We start from the raw sequence: 21369 nt of genomic DNA, 5'->3' as shown, positions 1-21369 counted from the left end.
ATTCACACAGCAAGTGGTTAGGATCCGGGATGTTCTGTCTGAGAGTGTGGTGGAGACAGATTCACACAGCGAGTGGTTAGGATCCGGAATGTTCTGTCTGAGAGTGTGATGGAGGCAGATTCACACAGCGAGTGGTTAGGATCTGGAATATACTGTCTGTGAGTGTGGTGGAGGCAGATTCACACAGCGAGTGTTTAGGATCCAGAATGTTCTGTCTGTGAGTGTGGTGGAGACAGATTCACACAGCGAGTGGTTAGGATCCGGAATGTTCTGTCTGTGAGTGTGGTGGAGACAGATTCACACAGCGAGTGGTTACGATCCGGAATGTTCTGTCTGTGAGTGTGGTGGAGACAGATTCACACAGCAAGTGGTTAGGATCCGGAATGTTCTGTCTGTGAGTGTGGTGGAGACAGATTCACACAGCGAGTGGTTACGATCTTGAATGTTCTGTCTGAGAGTTTGGTTGAGACAGATTCACACAGCGAGTGGTTAGGATTCGGAATGTTCTGTCTGAGAGTGTGGTGGAGGCAGATTCACACAGTGAGTGGTTAGGATCCGGAATGTTCTGTCTGAGAGTGTGGTGGAGGCAGATTCACGCAGTGAGTGGTTAGGATCCGGAATGTTCTGTGTGAGAGTGTGGTGAAAATGATTCACACAGCGAGTGGTTAGGATCTGGAATGTTCTGTCTGAGAGTGTGGTGAATGCAGAGCCACACAGCGAATGGTTAGGATCCGGAATGTTATGTCTGAGAGTGTGGTGGAGGCAGATTCACACAGCGAGTGGTTAGGATCCGGAATGTTCTGTCTGAGAGTGTGGTGGAGATAGATTCCCACAGCGAGTGGTTATGATCTGGAATGTACTGTATGAGAGTGTGGTGGAGACAGATTCACACAGCGAGTGGTTAGGATCCGGAATGTACTGTCTGAGCGTGTGGTGGAGACAGATTCACACAGCGAGTGGGTAGGATCCAGAATGTTCTGTCTGAGAGTGTGGTGGAGGCAGATTCACACAGCGAGTGGTTAGGATCCGGAATGTTCTGTCTGAGAGTGTGGTGGAGACAGATTCACACAGCGAGTGGTTAGGATCTGGAATGTTCTGTCTTTGCAAGCTAATGGGGCTAAAGGTAGACAAGTCTCCTGGCCCTGATGGAATGCATCCCAGAGTGTTAAAAGAGATGGCTAGGGAAATTGTAAACGCACTAGTGATAATTTATCAAAATTTACTAGACTCTGTGGTGGTCCCAGAGGATTGGAAAGTAGCAAACGTGACACCACTGTTTTAAAAAGGAGGTCGGCAGAAAGCGGTTAATTATAGGCCGGTAAGCTTAACTTCGGTTGTAGGGAAAATGCTGGAATCTATCATTAAGGAGGAAATAGCGGGGCACCTGGAGGGAAATTGTCCCATTGGGCAGACGCAGCATGGGGTCAGAAAGGGTAGGTCGTGTCTGACTAATTTGGTAGAATTTTTTGAGGACGTTACCAGTGCAGTAGATAACGGGGTGCCAATGGATGTGGTATATCTGGATTTACAGAAAGCTTTTGACAAGGTGCCACACAAAAGGTTGCTGCATAAACTAAAGATGCATGGCATTGAGGGTAAAGTGGTAGCATGGGTAGAGGATTGGTTAACAAACAGAAAGCAGAGAGTGGAGATAAATGGGTGTTTCTCTGGTTGGCAACCTGTAACTAGTGGGGTCCCTCAAGGATCAGTGTTGGGCCCGCAGTTGTTCACAATTTACATAGATGATTTGGAGTTGGGGACCAAGTGCAATGTGGCAAAGTTTGCAGACGACACTAAGATGAGTGGTACAGCAAAAAGTCCAGAGGATACCGGAAGTCTGCAGTAGGATTTGGATAGGTTAGGTGAATGGGCTAGGGTCTGGAAGATGGAATTCAATGTTGCTAAGTGTGAGGCTATCCATTTTGGGAGGAATAACAGCAGAATGGATTATTATTTAAACGGTAAGATGTTAAAACATGCTGCTGTGCAGAGGGACCTGGGTGTGCTGGTGCACGTGTCGCAAAAAGTTGGTGTGCAGGTGCAACAGGTGATTAAGAAGGCTAATCGAGTTTTGTCTTTCATTGCTAGAGGGATGGAGTTCAAGACAAGGGAGGTTATGCTGCAATTGTATAAGGTGTTGGTGAGGCCACATCTGGAATATTGTGTTCAGTTTTGGTCTCCTTACCTGAGAAAGGACATATTGGCACTGGAGGGAGTGCAGAGGAGATTCACTCGGTTGATCCCAGAGTTGAGGGGATTAGATTATGACGAGAGGTTGAGTAGACTTGGACTGTACTCATTGGAGTTTAGAAGGATGCGGGGGGATCTTATTGCAACATGTAAAATTATGAAGGGAATAGATAGGATAGATGCGGGCAAGTTGTTTCCACTGGTCGGGGAAAGCAGAACTAGGGGGCATAGCCTCAAAATAAGGGCAGTAGATTTAGGACCGATTTTAGGAGGAACTTCTTCACCCAAAGGGTTGTGAATCTCTGGAATTCCTTGCCCAGTGAAGCAGTTGAGGCTCCTTATTTAAACGTTTTTAAGAAAAAGATAGATACCTTTCTAAAGAATAAAGGGATTCGGGGATATGGTGTACGGGCCGGAGAGTGGAGCTGAGTCCACAAAGATCAGCCATGATCTCATTGAATGGCGGAGCAGGCTAGAGGGGCCAGATGGCCTACTCCTGCTCCTAGTTCTTATGTTCTTGTGTTCTTGTGTTCTTATGTCTGAGTGTGGTGGAGGCACAGCCACACAGCGAGTGGTTAGGATCCAGAATGTTCTGTCTGAGAGTGTGGTGGAGGCAGATTCACACAGCGAGTGGTTAAGGTCTGGAATGTTCTGTCTGAGAGTGTGGTGGAGGCAGATCCACACAGCGAGTGGTTACGATCCGGAATGTTCTGTCTGAGAGTGTGGTGGAGACAGATTCACACAGCGAGTGGTTAGGATCTGGAATGTTCTGTCTGATTTTATGGACCAGGGCTTAGAACTCCAAAGTATATTATGAAGTCCACCTGACCTACAACCTTTCTGTTGAATTTGGCAAGGTTGAGCACAAGAGCCTTCCCTTCGGGTGTGATTCATCAGTCTTCCCCGACACTTTAATCAAAACAAGCTTTATTCTCAGAACTTAGTAAACACACAGCAAGAATTTTTATCAATTACAAACATAAAAACAACACCCAGCGACAGTAATCTATGTCTAACCCTGAATGAATTCCCCCTTAACTGTTCCAATTCAAAAACACAATCCAATAAACCAAAAAACCCTTTTCAAGAGCGTGGCCCAGCACTCTGCATTCTCACTTGAATAAGGCTGGGTTTTCCTGAGATTCTGACCCTGCCTCTCCTGCAGTTTTAATCTCCTTCCGGAAAGTTGGCTATATCTTTTAATTACCAAAGGGACGGGGACAAAGGGAGATAGATTGGTGAGAAGCCGATAGTTCAGCCTGGGGAAATGGAAAAAGATGGTGGGTAGAATTGGGGATGTGGGAAGAATGTGAGTATAAGGAGTTGATCTCTGAAATAAGGACACTGTGTTGATCATGTTCCTAATCGTCCTTATGCTCCTGGCCTCGGAATGGTGTCATATCGAAGGATATTTTCTGTAGTTCAGGAGCCGGGAGCTTGTCTATTTCCTGTTCAAACAAAATTTAAAATAGATTGGTTTCCAAAACTCAAGCTGCAGCCAACGTGAGAATAAAGGATAATTTCAGCTCCTCTGAGGAGTTTGTCCAGATTGTAACTCTGTTCTTAATGACGGGAAACTCCCAGACTCCATCTCCAGCCTGCACACAGTGAGCTGATCCCAGATGGAATGACAGTCGGGGCTACAGTTGGGCTGAACACCGAATGGATATGAATGGAAAATTGTTCAGTATTCCCACTCCATGCACTGGGAATCATGGCTGGAAATGTGTGTGTACACGTTATTGAATATCTGTGTGTAAGTATATGTGAACGTGTCCACGTGTCTGTCTGTCTGTGTGTCTATGTACATTTGGGAATGTGTGTCTGTTTGTAGACATTTAGGTCTATCTTTGTACCTGTGAAGGTGTGTGTGTTGTTTATATATTACACACAGTATTAAATGTATTACCACACGGGGCTAATAATGGTCCATTCCACGCTGGACTCACTGCTCTCTGTCCATTCTCTGCAGTGTTGCTGATATGGGTCAATTTTGAGTCAGGCTTTCCCACAGTTTCACCATTTATACAGAAAGTGACAGAATCCACCTGCTTTTCCTGAACCTCTGTTCAGTGCGATAGAAACATACCTTTAATCTCACTGTATACAGGTGAAGTTGGTTGCTGTAATGCCTGAGGGAAAATAGAGACATGTTAGAAATTGTGATTGTGTAACACGTGCACAATGAGAGGCTTATTTGGAAATGTTCTACATTCTAATCATAGCGGCTTATGGGAAAAAGGGATTTATTTTACTCTATGTCGAAAGAGGAAACTTTGATCCTGTGGTGAATGTTGATCACCAGACATATCCCAGTTTGTTGTAGTGAGAGATATTTACCGTGTACGTTGGGTCAGAATCTGCTGGAGAAGCTTCCAAATTCTGTAACAAAATGTAAACAGTGAAGATTGGGTTTAGTAGCTGTTGTGAAAATGAGAATTTACTAAAACCTGAATCTAAAGTGTCAGGAATTATAGTCTGGGAAGGTTTATATTTCGGTGCCCGATTTCTGAAACAGTTTAATTCAGCAGGAGGTAAAGTACATTCCACTCTGAATCTTTCACACAATCTTCCCAGTGCAGAAAGAGGCCCCTCGGCCCATCAGGTCTGCACTGGCCCTCTGGAAGAACATTAGACCGAGACCCACACCCCTGCCTTATCCCCGGAACCTTGCACAGTCTCACTTTCCAGATAACAATCCAATTCCCTTTTGAATACCTCGATTTGACCTCCCTCCACCACCCTCACAGGAAGTTCATTCAACCTCTGGCTCACTTCTCCTTTTGCTCATTATTGTGAATGTGTGCCCTCTAGTTCTTGATGTACGTTTGAGTGGGTACAGTTTCTCCTGTACCTACCCTGTCCTTTCAGAATGTCCAATTCACCTAACAAGCACGTCTTTCGGGACTTGTGGGAGGAAACCGGAGCACCCGGAGGAAACCCACGCAGACACGGGGAGAACGTGCAGACTCCACACAGACAGTGACCCAAGCTAGGAATCGAACCGGGGTTCCTGTGAGGCAACAGTGCTAACCACAGTGCTACCATGCCGCCCTATACGGTCCTCATTTCCCTTTCACACATTCCCAATTCCCGCTGGGATACAATGGGAGAGAAAGAGCCTTCCCTATACTGAGGAGGCATTGTGGGTGGCAGTAGAGTTCCCTGAGAGACACAGGTGTCCGGGACTGCCCACCAAAAGAGAAAATTACAGATGAGTCTTTCCAACCTGTTCTCAATCTCCCCCAATGTGTGTTGCCGAGGAATATGTAGAAAGCTGGGATCAGATCTCCTGCTCTCGCTCTGTATGTCACTGAGTGACGTGTGAAAGTGTACAAACTCAGCAATAGCATGATGGGAAAAATAGCCAACTTATGTAACCAAGTGTGAGACAACTGTGTCAGCTAAGTGCCAAGATCAGACCCTGACAAACTAGACAAAGCTAAGAATACGCATAATTGTATCATACAAGGCCAGAAGAGGGAAGATAGTGCCTGACCTTATTAAAACCTGATAACAAAGCCACGATCTAGGAATGTCCTAATAACACAACTTCCTCATGACCTAGGTCCATTTGCGCCAAGGCATCATGAGGGCAGAGGTAAAAACAAAATAGGACCACGTCTTAAACCCTCTAAAGACAAAATACTGCAAATAAGCTGAGTCAGGGTCTTTCCATGACAACATGTTTGATCAGAAGTTATGACTGTATTGACATTTTTGAACAAGGTCTGTTTTTGTAAAATGATACAGCTTTTGTATAAATATTGAACGTTTTCTCCATGTCTTTGCGAGCTTGAGAAAGAATGAGCAGGTTTACCTTAACAGCTCTCTCTCTCTCTAACCTGTAGCCATCTGCATCCAGACTTTGGTCAATAAAGACAAAGTTATTTATTTCGAAACAGAGTTGTAAAGTTGTTTTTTTCACAGTCTTGAAGTAGGAAAGATTTTAAAAGACGACAGTGGCGCTGCGAGCCCTCACCAATACCCTGAGTGGCTTCCGCGGGGGACCGAACAAGTGATCGAGCACGAACCCGGAGAGCGGAGACGGACGGCGCAACAAGGTAAGCTTTAACCTTGGTCTCGCTCTCTCTCTCGGGTCGGTGCTGTGACCCCTCGTCCCTGACGGATAACGCTGACAGGTGACGGTGTTCGAATCTAAATTTGGCTGTGAGTAATGTTCTTAGTGTCTGGGACCCGGTTGTCGTTCAAAGCCTAAGGTCAGGGACCACCTGCTCTTGTTTTTTTTCCCCCCCCAGGACAGGGATACACAGGCTTGGCTAGGTCAGGGACCAGATTTGGATTTTTGACTTTTAAATTTACAAGGCAGTTTTTCCCCATTTTTTTTCTCTTCTCTCTCTCTTTTAATTTTTTTTCCACTCCTTAAAAGTCATGGGCCAGAGCCTGGACAAAACGGAGGCAGATTAAAAATCAGGAGGATCCTCCCACTACCTCTGGCATGCCGTTGTTTCCCTATTTGATTGATACAGAGGAGGAGGAGGAATTAAATCCCACGATGCCCCCATGGCCACCTCTTCCCAGCTCCACGGTGCAGCAGCCCCGTTCTCACCCTCCCCCTTGTAACAACCTTGCTGCCGATAATCTCCCTGCTCCTATTTACTTCCATTGCAACACGCACTCGCTCAAAAGCACCAACCACCTTCCTCGATCAGCCCGTTACCTCTGTTAATCAGGCTTTCCAAAAATTAACTATCAGTACAGCACCGGTAGAGGAGCCTTTTCCACCACCGCCTCCCCCTGCAAATTTTCCAATCCGACATCTCGTTTACCCTCTAGCGACTGATGACGACGACCAATTTATTGAGACATGGCAGGCTTTTAAACCTCAGGAGCTCTGTTTGATCATGGCTCACTGTCCGTCACATAAAACGGACCCAGAGGGCTTTACTGAATACCTGAGGAGAACTGCGACTGTGTATGGTGCTACCCCTAGGGATCAGTATTCCCTTATTTTTTCATCCCTTCCCCCAGATTTAGGTGAGAAATGGAAACGAGAATTAGGGGATCATGGGACCACATGGGATGCATTTAAAACCAACAATCCATCAGATGAGGCTCAACTCGCTTTAATGTTCCCAGCACTTAAGCGTGCTCTCTGTAAACCTGTAGATATCTCCAAAATTCTTGATTGTACACCCACTCCTAAGGAGGAGGGTCCTGAATTTTTTGACCGCTTTTGTGGAATTTACACTCTTTATTCCGGTGATGAGACTTTTAATGCGGGCTTGAAATCTCCCCAGTTCAATGCGCTGCGTCTGCAGGTCGTGCCTGACCGCATAGCGACCAGTATTAAAACTAATAATATGGATTGGTCTGATAGCTCCAAATCCCACATGCGACATGCTATCTCTTATTACTGGAGCAATGGCCGTGACAGAGAAGCTTTCGGAAGGGACCCTCCTACACCCAAAATAAAGTTGGAGTTTGTCCAGCGACCCCCTCGCAGGAACCCCCCACCCTATGAACATCACCATGGCCCTCCCCGGCTTGTCCTCCAACCCGAGACAGTGTCACTTGCTTTAATTGCAGACGGACGGGTCACTATGCTAGGGATTGCCTTGCATCACGCAGAGACAGGGCACTCCCTCCACGGCGGTATGCTCCCTTCACTGACTCCCACCCCTATAGACTGGCCCGCTCCAATTTCCCGGTTCTCTCTGGCGACCACTCTGAGGAACCCACAGCTACAATTCACATTGAGGGTATTCCCGTCCCCTTCCTCATTGACACAGGGGCAACTGCTTCTACGTTGAATTTGACGTTAGTTAAACAGTATTGTTTTCCTCTCTCAGACGAATATATGGAACTTTCTGGTTTTATGGGTGAGAGGGCTATATACCAACTCACGAAACCCCTTCTGGTTCAATTTAATGACCGTCAATGTTGTATTCCCTTCACTGTCACGCGTACCCTCGGTGTTAATCTTGCTGGCCGTGATCTGTTATGTCCCTTACAAGTTGAGATTGTTTGCCTTGACGACGGCGTCACGACCTCCACGGCTCCACAAGTCCAGCCTCGAAATGTACCCCTTTTTTTTCACTCCCCAATGGTGGTCCGTTGATTTTGATCCCTCCAATTTTTCACCTCCCTTGCATGTTCCTCATCCACACGTGACCCTTTGCTATGACCACACGGGGTGCTCGCCCGATTTGGAGACCATCTACCAGGACTCCCTCGGGTCCACGGTGGCGGTTACTTTCATCGCTCATGCTGAGGGAAAAGAGGGCTCTGCATTTCTTGTTGAAGTGCCCCTCGTATTCTGGAAACAGTCTGGACTAGTGGCACCTCACGTTACCCTCACTGTCAATGCAGACTACAGTGCCAGGTCACTGGGCTTTCTGGTTGCTACCCTCCAAGGAAAATGTGATCCTTTTTATACTGGACGACAGACCTTCCCTGAAGGCACGTTACAGTATTTTTCACAGCCCTTTTGTGTTGATGGTACATTGAACCACCATCGGACCAACCGTTCCCCGTCCCCAGAGATTCCTGCAGACTTATGGGCTGCGTCCAAACACGAAGTTGGTCTTACTAATGTGCCTCCAGTTCTCATTAAGGTAAAGTCCGGTGTGCCCCTGCCCTCCATTTCTCAGTACCCTATTCGCCCTGACGCTGAGGAAGAAATCTCCAGCATGATACAGTCCTTCCTTCACCAGGGAATTTTGGTTCTGTGCCAATCGCCCTGTAACACCCCTATTCTTCCGGTTCCTAAGGTTGGGCGGCCGTCTGAATGGCGTTTGGTCCAGGACCTCCGCCGCATCAATCAGATCGTTGAACCCTTGCATCACCTTGTCACTAACCCGGGTATCCCCTGGTCACTAACCCGGCTACAATCCTCAGTAATATCCCGCCTGAGGCAGCTGTCTTTATCCTTGTGGACTTACAACATGCCTTTTTTGCGATACCCCTTGCCGCTGAATCCCAGTATTTGTTTGCCTTCACATTCAAAGGGCACCAGTACACTTGGACTAGGCTACCGCAAGGTTTCATTCATTCACCGACACTCTTCTCACAGGCACTGCACTCCCAATTAGTTACTTTGACACCCCCGGGGGGGTCTACTATTATACAGTATGTCGATGACTTACTCCTTGCTAGCCCTGACTTTGCTTCTAACGAACGCGACTCCATTTATCTGCTCACCCGTCTCCATTCCTGGGGATATGTAATACCGCCTAATAAAGTACACAAAGGACAGAGGCAGGTTAAATTTCTGGCCGTTCTGATAAGCGCTACTGAACGTTCCCTTACGCAGGATCGTATTACTCCCATTTTACAAACCGCACTTCCTACCTCGCCAAAGCAGATGAGAGCCTTTTTAGGATTAGTGAATTTTTGCAGACAATGAATTCCGAATGTTACTGCTCATACCAAGGAGCTTACTCCTTATTCCTCCCAGAATTCACCCCTTAAGTTTGAACTACCCGATTTAGCTCAGCAATCTTTCGTTACTCTCAAGAACGCGCTGGCTTCCGCCCCGGCTCTAGGACAACCTCTTTATGACAGGCCCTTCCAGTTGTATGTTAATGTCCTTGACCTATGTGCCACGGGCGTCTTGAACGTCCGGTTGCCTATTATTCTACTAAATTGGATCCAGTAGCTTGTGGTTTGCCCCCCTGTACTCAAATTCTCACTGCTGTACATGTGTTAGCTCAGGCAGCCCCTAATCTAACCCTTCATCAGCCCGTGCATGTGAATACCTCACACTCTGTTGTGGCTCTCCTTACATAGAACATAGAACATAGAACATAGAACAATACAGCGCAGTACAGGCCCTTCGGCCCACGATGTTGCACCGAAACAAAAGCCATCTAACCTACACTATGCCATTATCATCCATATGTTTATCCAATAAACTTTTAAATGCCCTCAATGTTGGCGAGTTCACTACTGTAGCAGGTAGGGCATTCCACGGCCTCACTACTCTTTGCGTAAAGAACCTACCTCTGACCTCTGTCCTATATCTATTACCCCTCAGTTTAAAGTTATGTCCCCTCGTGCCAGCCATATCCATCCGTGGGAGAAGGCTCTCACTGTCCACCCTATCCAACCCCCTGATCATTTTGTATGCCTCAATTAAGTCTCCTCTTAACCAACTTCTCTCCAACGAAAACAACCTCAAGTCCATCAGCCTTTCCTCATAAGATTTTCCCTCCATACCAGGCAACATCCTGGTAAATTTCCTCTGCACCCGCTCCAAAGCCTCCACGTCCTTCCTATAATGCGGTGACCAGAACTGTACGCAATACTCCAAATGCGGCCGTACCAGAGTTCTGTACAGCTGCAACATGACCTCCCGACTCCGGAACTCAATCCCTCTACCAATAAAGGCCAACACTCCATAGGCCTTCTTCACAACCCTATCAACCTGGGTGGCAACTTTCAGGGATCTATGTACATGGACACCTAGATCCCTCTGCTCATCCACACTTTCAAGAACTTTACCATTAGCCAAATATTCCGCATTCCTGTTATTCCTTCCAAAGTGAATCACCTCACACTTCTCTACATTAAACTCCATTTGCCACCTCTCAGCCCAGCTCTGCAGCTTATCTATATCCCTCTGTAACCTGCTACATCCTTCCACACTATCGACAACACCACCGACTTTAGTATCGTCTGCAAATTTACTCACCCACCCTTCTGCGCCTTCCTCTAGGTCATTGATAAAAATGACAAACAGCAACGGCCCCAGAACAGATCCTTGTGGTACTCCACTTGTGACTGTACTCCATTCTGAACATTTCCCATCAACCACCACCCTCTGTCTTCTTTCAGCTAGCCAATTTCTGATCCACATCTCTAAATCACCCTCAATCCCCAGCCTCCGTATTTTTTGCAATAGCCTACCGTGGGGAACCTTATCAAATGCTTTGCTGAAATCCATACATCTCAGCAGACCCAGCATCTGACACAGGCCCGCTTGAGCCGATATGAGGTCTCACTATTACAGAACCCATATCTGTCTTTCCATTACTGTTCCACTTTAAATCCCGCAGCATTCCTCGAACATCCCCCTGATGTACTTGTTGATCCACCACATGATTTTTTGCTTAGGAATCACTTCCTTACCGCACCTCGTCCCGATTTAACTGACCACCCTCTTGATAATCCTGATCTCACTTTTTATGTTGATGGCAGTTCTTCTATTTCCCAAATGGGTGTCCCGCAATCGGGATATGCCATTGTTACAGACACTGACATTCTGGAAGCAGCTGCTTTCCAGATTCCAGTCTCGGCGCAGAAAGCCGAGCTATTCGCCCTTACTAGAGCTTGTGTTCTGGCCAAAGACCAAAGTGCGAATGTGTACACAGACTCTAGGTACGCTTTTGGTGTCACCCATGATTTTGGCCGCCTCTGGCAGCAACGTGGATTCCTTACCTCTGCAGGCTCTCCCATTCTAAATGCTCTTTGGATTAAAAATCTCCTCGTTGCTATTCAACTTCCTCGTCAATTGGCTATCATTAAATGTGCTGCGCACACTTCCGGGGACACTCCTGTGCAATTAGGAAACGCCCGTGCGGATTCAGCCGCTAAGGCAGCGTCTGCATCAGCCTCTATGATTGTTCCCGCAGGGGGTACACAGGCTTTAAATCAGCTACCTATTCTAGCAAAAAAGGGCATGCCAGAGTTAGCTGAAATTCAAAGGTTACAGAGGGACGCCTCTGATTCTGAGCGCACACTATGGAAGTCAATGGGGTGTTCGCACTCGTTGACACAAAACCTCTGGCTTACCCCAGTAGGTCAAGTTTGTGTTCCAGATTCGTTATTGCCGATACTTATTGATTATTTGCATTCTTGTACCCATCTTGGCAAGGAGGCAATGGTACAGCTACTTTTGAAAACTTGGTGGCACCCAGATCTGAATACAGCAGCACAAATGCGGCTGGATCAATGTCTCATTTGCATGAAAAATAATAAGGGTAAAGGCGTTAAATGCCCTCCCGGAACAACCCCCTTGCCAGATGGTCCTTTTGCCTGCATACAGCTTGATTTTATTGAATTACCTAAAGTACAATGCTATAAATATTGTTTAGTGATCATTGATGTATTTAGTAAATGGACTGAAGCCTTCCCCACCACCAACTGTACTGCACATACGGTGGTAAAATTACTATTGACAGAAATTATCCCCCGATTTGGGATTCCCAGAACAATGAGCTCAGACAATGGGACACATTTTGTGGCTCGAATCAATTCTGAATTATGCGAAGCACTCAAAATTAAACAACAACTGCACTGCGCGTATCATCCACAGGCAGCAGGAATTGTAGAAAGAGCAAATGGGACCTTAAAAGAAAAATTATCTAAATTGACCGAAGAAACTGGATTAAATTGGCTAAAGGTATTGCCTTTGGCACTGTTTCACATGAGGGTTACTCCACATTCGCGGTCCGGACTGTCAGCTGCAGAGATAGTCTACGGTCGGCCAATGAGGACTCCCTGGGATGCCCATGAAGAACCCCTAGAGGGAGTAGACCTCCACGTTATGGGAGATAAAATGCTGAGTTATTTGAAGCAATTAACATTTTCTTTAAAGTTTCTCCACTCGCAGGTAAAACAGGCCCATCTCCCAGCAACAGCCGGAACAAAGATCCCTCGATATCCAGTAGTCAAACCAGGAGACTACGTGCTGATAAAGAATTGGGACAGAGAGAAGTTAGGGCAACGCTGGAGCGGCCCTTTTCAAGTATTGCTGACTACACCGACTGCCGTTAAACTCGAAGGACGTTCGAGTTGGGTACACCTATCGGATTGTAAGAAGATTGGTTCCAGCCCCAACGAGGACGCAGAATGAGGATCTTCATTATCACATTTGGACTATTTGGACTAACTGGTCTTAATGGCCATTCGACAGTAAGCGAACAAACTGACAAAGAGCTCCGTGCTAATAGCTTTCTATATATGTCATATATTTATGCTGACAGATTGAATGTAAGTAACTGTTGGGTTTGTACCCGTATCCCCATCCATTCCAAGGAGGGGCTACCTCTCCAATCACTCCCATTCCACTTAGCAGAAACAGTTGAGTGGATACTGCGTCAAAACCGAACACAGGGGTTCGGTGGAGATATGAAAATTTGGAAATCGGCTGGCTATGGGATGACTAGATTTTTAGCCTGGTATCAACCTGGATATCCCCATGTTTCGAATCCCCCTGCCCTTACCATCCCATCGAGCACTGCGCAAGGATCCCTGTGTTTTAGTAAATCAGGAGCAGGACCATCAATGGGGCAGAGTAGGTGTAATCTTACAACTGAATGGCAGGGACCGATACCAAACCCTCCAACAAGGATATGTTTGTTCTTGATTGGTCCAGGGTGTGGAATAAAACATCAAATAGCTCATGAACGCATAATTCCCAGGTACCCTGGATGACAATGGCTGAGAATTTTACGGCCTATAACGGGACCTATTTCATATGTGGCACTAAAGCATACTCCTGGCTTCCCAGAAATTGGACAGGGTCCTGTTATCTAGGATATGTCGTACCCTGCATGCACCACCTACGCTCCCTTAAACAACTCTCCTCACGAATCAGGAGGACCATTAGTAAAACCGAGGAGTTCTTTATGATCGCCTTTCCACAATACGGAACAGGCAAGGCAGCAAACGAACTGATCCTTATGGCCTCGGCATTGGAACAACTGTCGAACATAACTGCAGCAGAATCCAGGGCAACCGGACGGGCACTAGCCGAGGTCTTGGCTGAGCTGGTTGCTGTCCGGACTGTGGCATTACAAAATCGAATGGCTCTGGATTATCTGTTAGCCTCGCAGGGAGGAACGTGTGCCATTATAGGTCAGGAATGCTGTACTTATATCCCAGATGCCTCTGAAAATATTACCAACCTAGCTGACCATATAAAAAGACAGGCGGATCAACTTCAAGAAATTGGCCAAGAATTTCACGATTATAACCCACCAGGTTGGTTAGGTTGGCTGGGACACGGATTGTTCGATTGGATCTTTAAGGCCTTCATATTATTACTATTATTACTATTAGCAATAGGATTGCTTGGATGCTTGTGTCAATGTATTTACACCCGTCTCCTGAATATCCCTATTTGAACAAATTGAGTGGTTGTCCTGATGGGACAACAGGAGGGAATGTGAAAGTGTACAAACTCAGCAATAGCATGATGGGAAAAATAGCCAACTTATGTAACCAAGTGTAAGACAGCTGTGTCAGCTAGTGCCAAGACCAGACCCTGACAAACTAGACAAAGCTAAGAATCCACATAATTGTATCATACAAGGCCAGAAGAGGGAAGATAGTGCCTGACCTTGTTAAAACCTGATAACAAAGCCACGATCTAGGAATGTCCTAATAACACAACTTCCTCATGACCTAGGTCATTTGCGTCAAGGCATCATGAGGGCAGAGGTGAAAAGCAAAATAGGACCACGTCTTATTTCCTCTAAAAACTACTGCAAATAAGCCGAGTCAGGGTCTTTTCCATGACAACATGTTTGATCAGAAGTTATGACTGTATTGACATTTTTGAACAAGGTCTGTTTTTGTAAAATGATACAGCTTGTGTATAAATATTGAACGTTTTCTCCATGTCTTTGCGAGCTTGAGAAAGAATGAGCAGGTTTACCTTAACAGCTCTCTCTCTCTCTAACCTGTAGCCATCTGCATGCAGACTTTGGTCAATAAAGACAAAGTTATTTATTTCGAAACAGAGTTGTAAAGTTGTTTTCTTCACAGTCTTGGAGTAGGAAAAATTTTAAAAGACGACATTGTGTTACCTGCGTGGTCGATAACACGTGTCACTGAATCCTTGGTTGATGGTGAGGTCCTCGGAATCTTGTTGAAGAAGACTCGAACTCGTCCAGGAACAACAAAGATTTATTGAGTAACTATAACTATAAATGCATGAGTTCTTTACCTTAACATGGAAACTAGGAATTGGTTAACAAGATTTAACAATAATAACTAAACGTAACTCCACGAACTATCTCTGTGATTCTGATGTTACCCTGTTCACAGCGCACCCACGAGAGAGAGCGAGACCCCATGTGGCTGCTTTTTTATACCCTTGTTGGTCCAGCCCTCTAGTGATCATGTGGTGCATTACCCCTTGTGTGCATGCACCTACAGAATCACTACACCCTCCATTTTCACATCCAGCACTTTTCATTTCTTCACACTGAATTCAAATCATCCCCCAGGTGTGAGCTGTGACAGTAATTCTCCGAACCGGATATTCAAAGTTGGGGAGTGAGTAGTGGGGGGGGAACACGTTTAGGTCAGAGAACTCTGAGGGAGATAGGAAATAAAAAACAGCAGCTGAAAGGTAGCAATCTCAGGATTGCTCCCAGTGCCACATGCTGGTCAGATCCGGAGTAGAATAGGCCGGATGAATGAGTGGCTGGAGAGATGGTTTAGGAGGGAGGGATTTGAATTGCTGAGACATTGGGACTGATTCTGGGACGATGGGATCTGTACCAGCTGGATGCGTTGCACCCCAGCAGGGCCCCAATATCCTCACGGGGGTATTTCCTAGTGCAATAGGGAAAGTCAGGAAAACAAAGGTAGTTTTAAGGAATTAATATTTGTATTGGCAACATTATAATCTATATTTTTAAGTGGGCTTAGTTTAATGTTTCTGTGCCTGGAGGGGTAAAACCTATAGTTAGATTCATGCTGGACAAAGGTGTTGATATGTGTAGGGGTTGATTTCAATTCCAAAACTGTCTCGATAGCGTTTAGAGAGAGTTACAGCGTGAAGAGTAAACAGAAGTAACAGGAGGTCACTTTTCAGAGGGAGGTTCTTCCCTTTGTTCTGCTGGAATAGTTGTTTTTATGGCTAAAGTTCATACATTCATAAGTTGATAAGATACCGGAGCAGAATTAGTCCATTTGGCCCATCGCGTCTGCTCCCCCATTCAATCTCATCCTGGCCATAACACCCCCATCCTGCCCATTCTCCATAACCCTTCAACCCATTACCAATTAAAAATCCCCCTAACTCCTCCTTAAATTTACTCACTGTCCCAGCATCCACTGCACTCTGGGGCAGTGAATTCCACAGATTCACAATCCTGTGGGAGAAATAGTTTCTCCTCAACTCTGTTTTAAATCTGCTCCCTCTTATCCGAAGACTATGACCTCTCATTCTAGAATGTCCCACAAGAGGAAGCACCCGCTCCACGTCTACTTTATCCAAACCTTTTATCATCATACATATCTCAACTTGATCTCCCCTCATTCTTCTAAACTCCAGAGAGTATTGGCCTGAACTCTTCAATCTCTCTTCATACGATAAATCCATCATCTCTGGAATTAACCTCCTAATGGGCGGCAAGGTAGCACAAGTGGATAGCACTGTGGCTTCACAGCGCCAGGGTCCCAGGTTCGATTCCCCGTTGGCTCACTGTCTGTGCGGAGTCTGCACGTTCTCCCCGTGTCTGCGTGGGTTTCCTCCGGGTGCTCCGGTTTATTCCCACAGTCCAAAGACGTGCAGGTTAGGTGGATTGGCCATGATGAATTGCCCTTAGTGACCAAAAATGTTAGATGGGGTTGTTGGGTTACGGGGATAGGGTGGAAGAGCGGGCTTAAGTGGGTCGGTGCAGGCTTGATGGGCCAAATGGCCTCATTCTGCATTGTATGTTCTCTGTTAACCTCCTCTGAACTGCCTCCAATGTCACTTCACCTTTCGTCAAATAAGGGGACTGAAACGTTGCACAATACTCCAGGTGCGGTCTTACCAATGCCTTGTACAGTTGTAACAACACTTCCTTACCTTTATACTCAATTCCCTTCGCTATAAATGCCAACATTCCATTCACATTTCCAATATCTGCTGCACCTGCATGCTTGTTTTCTGTGACTCCTGCACGAGGACCCCCAGATCCCTCTGCATCGGAGCTCCCCGAAGTCTCTCCCCATTTAGATAATAAGTTGCCTTCCCATTTTTCTGACCAAAATGCATGACCTCACACATATCCACGTTAAACTGCATCTGCCACATGTTGGCCCACTCTCCTCACCTATCTGTATCCATTTGTAAGGTCCTTCTTTCCTCATTGCAACTTACTGTTCCACCTATTTTTGTATCATTTGTGAATTTGGCTACTGAACCTTCTATCCCTGTATCCAAGTCATTAATATAGATTGTAAATATCTGGGCCCCAAGAACCCTGTGGCACCCCACCAGTTACATCTTGTCAACCAGAAAAAGACCCATTTATCCCGACTCTCTGGCTCCTGTCCGTCAGCCAGTCTTCAATCCCAGCTAATAAATTACCCCTAATCCCATGTGGTATAACCTTGTGAGTCAACCTTCTGTGCGGCACATTATCAAACACCTTCTGGAAGTCCAGGTATACTACATCTACAGGAGTCCCATTATCCACTTTGCTTGTTACATCTTCGAAGAACTCTAGCAAATTAGTCAAACATGATTTTCCCTTCATAAAACCAAGCTGACTCTGATGGGTAGCATTTTGACTTTCCAAATGTCCTGATATTACATACATAGAAGATAGGAGCAGGAGGAGACCTTTTGGCCCTTCGAGCCGGCTTCGCCATTTATCACGATCATGGCTGATCATCCAACTCAATAGCCTAATCCTGCTTTCTCCCCATAACCCTTGATTCCATTCTCCCCAAGTGCTATATCCAGCCGCCTCTTGAATATATTCAAAGTTTTAGCATCAACTACTTCCTGTGATAATGAATTTCACAGGCTCACCACTCTTTGTGTGAACAAATACCTCTCTCTATCTGTCCGAAATGGTTTACCCTGAATTCTCAGGCTGTGACCCCTGGTTCTGGACACACCCATCATTGGGAACATCTTCCCTACTTAAGACCATAAGACATAGGAGCAGAATTAGGCCACTCGGCCCATCGAGTCTGCTCCGCCATTCAATCATGGCTGATATTTTCTCATGCCCATTCTCCTGCCTTCTCCCCATAACCCCCAATGTCATCCCCACATTGATCAAAAACCTATCTATCTCTGTCTAAAAGACACTCAGTGATTTGGCCTCCACAAAGTGTTCCACAGATTCACCACCCTCTGGCTGAAAAAAAATCCTCCTCATCTCTGTTTTAAAGGATCGTCCCTTTAATCTGAGATGGTGTCCTCTGGTTCTAGTTTTTCCTACAGTGGACGTCCACTCTATCCAGGCCTCGCAGTATCCTGCACTTTTCAATAAGATCCCCTCTCATCCTGCGAAACTCCAACGAGTACAGACCCAGAGTCCTCAAACATTCCTCATACGACAAGTTCTTCATTCCAGGGATCATTCTATTGAGGCTGTTTAGCACCGGGCTAAATCGCTGGCTTTGAAAGCAGACCAAGGCAGGCCAGCAGCACGGTTCAATTCCCGTACCAGCCTCCCTGAACAGGTGCCGGAATGTGGCAACTGGGGCTTTTCACAGTAACTTCATTTGAAGCCTACTTGTGACAATAAGCGATTTTCATTTCATTTCATTTTGTCATTTCATTTTCATTCTTGTGAACCTCCTCTGGACCCTTTCCAAGGCCGGCACATCCTTCCTTAGATATGGGGCCCAAAACTGCTCACAATACTCCAAATGGGGCCTGACCAGAGCCTTATACAGCCTCAGAAGTACATCCCTGGTCTTGTATTCTAGCCCTCTTGACGTGAATGCTAACATTGCATTTGCCTTCTTAACTGCCGACTGAACCTGCACATTAACCTTAAGAGAATCGTGAACAAGGACTCCCAAGTCCCTTTGTGCTTCTGCTTTCTGAACCATTTCCCCATTTAGAAAATAGTCTAAGCCTAGATTCCTCCTCCCAAAGTGCAAAACCTCATACTTTTCCACATTGTATTTTATTTGCCACTTCATCTACCCTGTCTGGACCCATTAAAATTTTATAAATCTCTGTGAGATCCCCCCTCATTCTTCTGACCTCCAGCGAGAACAATCCCAACCTAGTCAATCTCTCCTCATATGACAGCCTCAACATCCCTGGAATCAGTCTGGTAAACCTGCACTGCACTCCCTCGAGAGCAAGAACATCCTTCCTCAGAAAAGGAGATCAAAACTACACACAACCCTCCACGGTAGCATTGTGGATAGCACAATTGCTTCGCAGCTCCAGGGTCCCAGGTTCGATTCCGGCTTGGGTCACTGTCTGTGCGGAGTCTGCACATCCTCCCCGTGTGTGCGTGGGTTTTCTCCGGGTGCTCCTGTTTCCTCCCACAGTCCAAAGATGTGCAGGTTAAATTGCCCTTAGTGTCCAAAATTGCCCTTAGTGTTGGGTGGGGTTACTGGGTTATGGGGATGGGGTGGAGATGTTGATCTTGGGTAAGGTGGTCTTTCCAAGAGCCGGTGCAGACTCGATGGGCCGAATGGCCTCCTTCTGCACTGTAAATTCTATGAATTCTATGAGGTGTGGCCTTGCCAAGGCCCTGTATAATTGCAGCAACACATCCCTGCCTTCTTAACTGCCGACTGAACCTGCACGCTAACCTTAAGAGAATCGTGAACAAGGACTCCCAAGTCCCTTTGTGCACCTGATTGCATTTCCCCATTTAGAAAATAGTCGATGCCTCCATTCCTCCTTCCAAAGTACATAACCTCATACTTTTCCACATTGTATTTCATTTGTCACTTCACTAAATCACGTCCACTGGTTCTCCTTTGTCTAACTTTCTTGTTACCGCCTCAAAGAACTCGAACAGATTTGTCAGACACGACCTCCCTTTGACAAAGCTGTGCTGACTCAGTCCTATTTTACCATGCGCTTCCAAGTACTTTGTGATCTCATCTTTAATAACAGACTCTAAAATCTTACCAATGACTGAAGTCAGGTTAACCGGCCTATAATTTCCCATCTTCTGCCTCCCTCCCTTCTTAAACCGCGCAGAAGGAAGCCATTCGGCGCATTGAGACGACACCAATCGCGCCCTCAGTTGGAGCCTTCAAGTTGCAGCGTCTCAAAAGTGTATCCAAGTAAATGTGGTTTGGATTTCTGTCTCTGCCACCCTCTCAGGCAGTGGGTTCCAGTGGTTTGGGCAGTTCCCAGCATGTCCATTAACTAGCTGTTAACCCCTGGGAGAGGTGGGGAGGGCAGGGTTAGTAACTAACACATATCGTAGTGTGAAATGGTCAACTCTGCTCTCCGGCACCCCAGCCGCACACCCAACACCCTCTGATATCGACCCGACCAACTGCGATCTGAGCTCGGGAGAGGAAATTGAGTGCTGGCCAGGTTGTATATTGTGGTTATGCCGGAATTCACAATGTCCTCCTTGCTTCAGTTTCCCAACTTCCTCTTGCTAAAGAATTGCTTCACAGTTACATTCCCCGGCAATCGCTGAGAAGCTGAGCTTTGGAGCAGATCCGGGGAATACGGATTGTGAAATAAGAAATGAAATGAAAATCGCTTATTGTCACAAGCAGGCTTCAAATGAAGTTACTGCGAAAGCCCCTAGTCGCCACATTCCTGCGCCTGTTCGGGGAGGCTGGTACAGGAATTGAACCGTGCTGCTGGCCTGCCTGGGTCTGCTTTAAAAGCCAGCGATTTAGCCCAGTGTGCTAAACCAGCCCCCAGAAGAACCTCCTGAACAGAGGAAATGAGGAGAGTTTGAACAACTTCCAATTGTTTCCTTTGGCCCACTCCCCCGCAAGCCCGTGCCGTGATCATGGCCAATGCACCTAACCCGCACATCTTTGGATATGGGAGGAAACCGGAGCACCCGGAGGAAACCCACGCAGACACGGGGAGAACGTGCAAACTCCACACAGTCAACCGAGGTCGGAATCAAACCCGTGTCCCTGGCACTGTGAGGCAGCAGTGCTAACCACTGTGCCACCGGGAGTGACATTTGTTACTCTCCAGTGCAAATACTACCCCTGGATCTCCCGAGCTTTGGAAACTTCTGATGAACACGTTTACAATTTTCTCACCTGTTCTTTTGATAACTTGACATGGAAACCATCAGGTCCTTGAGATTTATCGATCTTAAATCCCAACACTTACTCCACTGTCACTGCCTTTACCCGTATCAAATCCAATTTGTTTTCCTGAAGGACTGCAACATTCTCAGTGAACAAACCTGCCATTTCCTTCTCATCGATCATTCTTCACAGTCTTTTCCTGCATTCCTTTCCTCACTATTCTCTCTCACTCGCTCTGTATCTCTTTCCTTTTCACATTTTTTATTG

The 21369-nt window shown here is 46.3% G+C and overlaps 1 long non-coding RNA gene and 1 gene segment (V, D, J or C); one reads left to right on the top strand and one right to left on the bottom strand.

Annotated features, from left to right (window-relative positions):
• Positions 1-21369, bottom strand: part of LOC140428475 (uncharacterized) — a 122394-nt gene that overhangs the window by 15735 nt on the left and 85290 nt on the right. The window contains exons 1-3 of one of the 3 annotated variants that reach the window (XR_011948789.1): positions 14967-15147; positions 4531-4572; positions 4280-4322 (exon numbers count right to left, since the gene is read on the bottom strand). This is a non-coding gene — a long non-coding RNA (uncharacterized lncRNA). Of the gene's footprint in view, positions 1-4279; positions 4323-4530; positions 4573-6871; positions 6963-14966; positions 15148-21369 lie in introns of those variants that run through there. The other 2 variants (XR_011948791.1, XR_011948790.1) reach the window with 2 other exon arrangements.
• LOC140428470 (immunoglobulin kappa light chain-like) overlaps positions 1-21369 on the top strand; it is a 136948-nt gene that overhangs the window by 80885 nt on the left and 34694 nt on the right.

This window comes from Scyliorhinus torazame, chromosome 1, assembly GCF_047496885.1.
Source record: "Scyliorhinus torazame isolate Kashiwa2021f chromosome 1, sScyTor2.1, whole genome shotgun sequence".
NCBI lineage: Eukaryota > Metazoa > Chordata > Chondrichthyes > Carcharhiniformes > Scyliorhinidae > Scyliorhinus > Scyliorhinus torazame.
Note: the sequence above shows the minus strand (reverse complement) of the source record. Positions and strands in the feature narration are given on the sequence as shown.